The following is a 6,506-nucleotide window of genomic DNA, read 5'->3' as shown; positions in this document are numbered from 1 at the left end:
TTTAGTCTACATGTAAGTCCTAATTTTAAAGTCTCATTAATCAAGAGTAATTCTTTACTCTTGGCAGCAGTACAGAAATTGTTTGGCATTGCTTTCTATCAGCAAATTTTAGTATAGCTTGCAGTTGTGAGATTTCTTGGTTGTTTTCCATCCAGTCACAAGCCTGCACTGACCCGGCTTTGCTCTTTGAGATACAGGGTTTTCTACAAAATGCATCTACCTAGGCATTTTGGATACCTACCCAGGTATTAATTCCAGTAATATGAAAACTCCAGATATACAATATTATATCCATAGTATGCTATTTAATGTCCATGTGACATTTGAGGTCCAAGTGCTGCAAATACTCCTACTAATTTCTGAAAATTGTACTTTGTAATTGCTTAGGACCTGTCCAGTTTGTTCTTGCTATCTTTTATTTTTCATCTGTTATGAATAGTACTTTTCTTGTTTTATTTGTGACCCACCCAGAGTCATTGGGAGTCAGGTGACATACACATTTGATAAATACTATTCAATGTGCAATAGAGCTTTACAAAAGTATTTCCAGTTTTTACAAGTGATCATTGATGTCGGTCCAAAACATCTGAGGACTATGAGACAACTAGGAATATTAGCATTTAATCTGTTAATGAAACTATTTTTGTGGACTTGTCATTCCTTTGAGACTTTCCCATCATTTTGAAGCTGCACAAATGTAAGTATTAGTACTGATTTGTCTAGAACTGCAAAAAAGTTGTCAGTAAGGCTTATGGTACTAAGTTGATTAAGGAACATTTTCTTTATGTCCTATTGGTCCTTATTAGAATCTGATAATCTTGGATATGATCATTGGATTTTTTCCCCATGCTTCTTAACAAAATGTCACAATTCCAGGATTTTGAGTTGCATACTATTGATTACTTTAGCTGTGCTTAGATGTACTAGAACAGGGGTGTCAAACTCAAGGCCCACGGGCCGGATCCTGCCCGTGGGGTGTTTAGATCTGGCCCACGGAGCTGCCCTGGAAACAGCAAAGGACTGGCTCACAGGGCCTCTGCCAGCAAAAACAGAGTTTGGGAGGGCCGCTCTCCCTGATCTCGCCTTTCTCTTCTGGAGACAATGGATTCCCCCCCCCCAGCCTCGCCCAGGCCACCACAGGTGCCCCTGACACGAGTGAAGTTGAGCTGGCCATGCCCACCCTGGCCACGCCCCTCGAGGTCAAACACAACCCTGATGCAGCCGTCAATGAAATCAAGTTACTTTTTTTTTAATCTTTAGCTTTTTCAAAACTGAGTAACAGTGTTGTTTTGATTAAGTATTTAATTAGCAGGTTCCTGTTTCTTATCCTTGACATCTTTAAGTAATTGAACAGACTTGTGGGAATAATTCTTTGTCTACATTGCCAAAGAATGAAAACATTTGGGTTTCAGGTAGATTGTTCTGCTTTGTAATTTCAAAAATGAATCAACTAGATCTATACAAGCTCATTGTTTTCCATAGTCACAGATCTGTAACACAAAATTTAAGTAATTTTAATTCAGTTTTCAAAAATAAGTTTCCATGCAGAAATGAGCATAGCCTATTCAGCATATTATGCAAATTTCCCCTGCATAAAAAAATAGAGAAATACTGATTAAGATGGTATTTTGCCAAGTAACTGCATAATTTTCCCTTTTAAAATCAAGAAACTACACATTTGCTTTAAAAAAAATCTCCATTTCTTCTGTGAATAATTGGAAAACTATGCAACTTTAATTTTTGTAGTATCAAAACAATGTCATACTTTCTTAAACAGAATTCAATATTCCACCTATAAATCATATTTTTCAATGTTTAAGTACTGAATCTAATACATCTAAAATATTTCAAACTATTGCTAAGTCCCTAATCAAGAAATATGTGAATTAGACAGATCATGTCAGATGACAAGAACCTGAAATTAGATCCCTTATTAAGAACAATGCACAGATGTTAACTTACTCTCCTACTGAGAAATGGGCTTTTACTTAGGTATTACAGTACATATAGGAAGAATATATGTATAATTTGAACCTGAGATCCTGAATATCTATACTATCAATTGGGCTTATTTAGCATGAAATATTTGTTTCAGAATATTTACAGACAATTTGCTATGAAATTAAAACATGATTGAACTTTTGAATTGTGAAGGAAGTGTGTTAATGACATATCTGATTTCAACAGCTATGGAATTAGACTAGATGTAATGACAAAAGCCAGTAAACAGCCATTTTTTTTCAAAAGGTGATAAGACAATCATTTTCAAGTCTTGCAAAATAGCAATAAAGATAGTTCAGGTATATACATGCTGTCTTTCAGATAATTAGAACATTTTCTTGTTTGGCAGTGCTAATATTTTTCCTTGTAAAGATATCAAGAGTAAAATAAAGAGATGCTTACTTTAATATCTTCATGCAAAGTTGGTTGGACAGAACTGTAGGAACATGTATGGCTATCACATTTAGGTATATCCTTTCATATAGTTCCATTTTTCCCTATATCATGTGTGACAAAGATTTTAAATTTAGCAAATCTTTCACTCAATAGTATTAGCGTTTAACACAAACTAGCTCTTCAACCTTATGCAGTTTATTGAAACTGCAATTTATTCGAATAGCTGATAAAACATATTCTACTGAAAACCTTAAGATAACTGATGTTAAACTGGCAATAGAGTTATTTATGTAAGCTGCTAAGAAGAGTCACATATATCTGAATATCTGTAGACCTCAAAAGAGAGTAATGCTATCATAAGATGCAAGTAATTAGAACCCATCTAAAGCCCCGAAGATGGAAGAGTGGAATTCTCAAACCTTTCCTAGATGACTGTTCACACCTGATCCTGCCTCCTGCTTGGAGGTAACGACTTGAAAATTCCTGTTGCAGAAGTAAAGCATATATGAGAGATATTTTGATATATTTGAATAATAAACATAGACAGGAAAAAAAAGGAAGGACTTAGAAGAGGAAATTAAAAAAAAAAACAAGCTTTGATATTGAACCCAGCAGACAAGAAAATAAAAGGGGCAATTAACTTATTGCGAGGGCAATTTAATATGTTAATGGCAGATCAGGTCGCAACTAATTTGCAATATGCTAAACAATACTTTTTGCAATGCTAATAAACCAGGGAGATGGTTAGCATATTTGTTAAGGAAAAAACAAAAGTCACGGACCGTAGAGAAAATAGAATATAAAGGTAAAGAGGTTTATCAGCAAAGTATGATTAAAAAAGCATTTTTAGAATTTTATACGAGGTTGTACGCTAGAGATAAAATTCAAAGTATAGATGTAGATAGATATTTACAGAAAGAGAATATTCCTATAATTACAAGAGAGCAAAGGGAGGGTTTAAATCAACCAATAACTTCCGAAGAGATTATGTTTGCAATTAAGCAGTTGAAAGTGGGTAAAGCCCCCGGGACGGATGGTTTGACAGCTGCTTATTATAAACACTTGCAGTTAGAAATGGTGGGACCACTCAAAGAGTTATTTACCAACATACAATCTGGAGGAGATGTACCCCCATCCTGGAGGACAGCTTTTATTTCTCTGATTCCAAAGGAGGAGCAAGACCATACTCAGCCAAAAAATTATAGGCCTATATCACTTTTAAATACAGATTATAAGATTTTTGCTAAAATACTAGCAAATAGGTTAATGACAGTCATGCAACAAATGATTCATAATGATCAAACTGGTTTTATAAATGGTAGACAAATGAAGAGTAATGTAAGGCAAGTGGTTAACCTATTAGAGTATTTGGGGAAGAACAACCAAATCCCTGCGGCGCTAATATTTCTTGATGCAGAGAAAGCATTTGATCGACTGAATTGGCACTTCTTATTGAAAATAATAGAAAAGATGCAGTTTGGAGAATATTTTACACAATCTATTAAGGCAATATATCAGAAACAAACAGCGCAAATAATAATTAATGGTAGTTTAACAGATACTTTTAATATAGAAAAAGGAACAAGACAAGGATGTTCCTTGTCTCCATTATTGTTCATCTTGACTTTGGAATTTTTGTTGAGTAAGATACGTGGATCGGATAAAATAAATGGAATTAAAATTAGGCAGTATGATTACAAAGTACGAACATTCGCAGATGATTTGGTTGTTACTTTAACCCAACCATTACAGTCGGTTGTAGGTTTAATGGATATAATTAAGCAATATGGGCAAGTATCTGGATTTAAAATAAATGCAGGGAAAACGAAGATAATAACTAAAAATATGACTACAAATCAAAAAGATGAATTAGAAAGATTAACAGGATTTGAAATAGTAAAAAAAGTTAAGTATTTGGGGGTTTATATTATGACATCAAATGTGAAATTATTCACACATAACTATGATCCGTTGTGGCAAAAAATACAGAGAGAGATGGAAAATTGGAAAAAATTACAATTATCCTTGTTAGGAAGAATAGCAGCAGTAAAAATGAATGTTTTGCCTAAGTTTTTGTTTCTAGGGTATTAATAATTTTGTCTGGGAAGGGAAGAGACCGAGAATAAAGCAAAAAATAATGCAGGATATACGTGAAAGAGGAGGTCTCAAAATGCCCAATTTAAGACTATATTATGAGGCAGCTGCCCTATCAGCAATGAGTGATTGGATGAACTCAACAGAAGAAAGAATATTGAATATTGAGGGATATGATTTGGTTTACGGGTGGCATGCTTATTTACTATATGATAAGAAAGTGGATAAGATTTTTAAAAGTCACATATTAAGGAATGCTTTATTGCGTGTCTGGAAAAAGTATAAGTATAAATTAAATGAGAAGTTACCAATGTGGGCAATACCCACATACCCGATAGAGAATATAAGTGTAGAGCAAAAACAAGATGTGATTACATACAAAGAGCTTCTTAACAAGGAAAGAGGTATACTACAATTAAAATCTTTGAATCAACTAAGAGAAGAAAGGATAATTCAACCATGGTTTCAATATGTACAGTTGCAAGCTAGATGGAGAGAAGATCAGAAAATTGGTATTTTGCAAAATGAGGAGAACTTGGTACAACAGATTAGAGATCAAAGTCAAATGCATATAAAAAGGCTGTATAATGCATTGGTAGAAATAGACTCAGAAACGGAGTTAGTTAAGGATTGTATGATAAAGTGGGCACAAAATATTGAAGAACCAATAATGATGGAAACGTGGGAAAAAATATGGGTTAGAAATGTGAAGTTTACTCAAGCCCAAAATTTAAGAGAGAATTTTTATAAAATGTTTTATAGATGGCATCTAGATCCTAAAAAGCTAGCCTGTATGTATACAAGTGTGCAACCTAAGTGTTGGAGATGTGAATGTGATGATGCCACGTATAATCATATATGGTGGACTTGTAAAAAAATTAAGGCATTTTGGATAAAAATATGGTGGATTATTCAAAATATTCTCAAAAAGAAGATAAAATTTACTCCACAGTTCTTTTTGTTAGGTATAATTACAAATTGTACTGTTATAGAGACTAAGTTGATTTTAAATTTAATAACAGCCTACGATCTGGAACGAGCTCCCCCCGGAGATACGGAGGATCCCGGATCTGCGCACCTTCCGCCGCGGGCTTAAGACTCATCTATTTCATCAAGCCGGCCTGGCCTAAATCTTCCCCCTTTTACATGTGGCAATTTTAAATTTGTGGGTGGAGGGGGGGAGGAGGGATGGGGAAAAATTGTTGTAATATTTGATAAAACTTTTTAATAAAAAAAAATTCCTGTTGCAGTTTTATTTTATATGAATCTGTTTTGCTAGCCATTTGGCATCTGAAAATATAAAAGCGAAGATAAAGTGTGTTAAGAAGTAAAACAGGCTAGTCTATTTTAAACTGAAAGATAAGAACTATTTATCAAGCAGTTCTTTGCCAAACATAGCAAATGCTATTGCATCCCATTAAGCTGGATGTCATGTAGAACTGTCTAAGATAGGCCTGGTACTGCAGTCTGAGCTACAAACATGGAATTCTGCATGACAATTATAGTCCACATAATCATTAAGGCTGCAGTGACTGAGATGATCTTTCAATACATTTTCAAAACATTGTCGGCTTCATAAATGCCTGCATGGTAGTTGGAAACAGAGATATTACCATGATCTATCTCCACATACATCAATCAAGAGATTTTATCTGCTTTGTGAATATTGCCTTAAACATTTATAAATTTATCTCCAAAGTCCATATATCTTAATTGTTGTAACATAAATTTCCAATTCATGTTATCAAACGCTTTTTGAGCATTTAAAAACAACAGTGCCAATTATTTTTCACTATGCGTTTCATAATATTCCAATGTGTCTCATATTGTTTCTTATCTGCCTTTAGGGTAGAAAGCCATTTTGGTCAGAGTGTATGAATTCCTTCAAAAATCTCTTCAGTCTTTTGGCTGAAGATGAATATTTTATAGTCAGTGTTTAGTAGAGATATAACACAAAAGTCATGTGCAAATGTATTTAAATCTAGGAAATGCACCCAAATAGTTTACAGCAATGT

The sequence above is a fragment of the Pantherophis guttatus genome, chromosome 7 (assembly GCF_059756535.1).
Source record: "Pantherophis guttatus breed Tessera chromosome 7, ASM5975653v1, whole genome shotgun sequence".
Taxonomy (NCBI): Eukaryota; Metazoa; Chordata; class Lepidosauria; order Squamata; family Colubridae; genus Pantherophis; species Pantherophis guttatus.
This window is presented reverse-complemented; position numbering follows the sequence as displayed.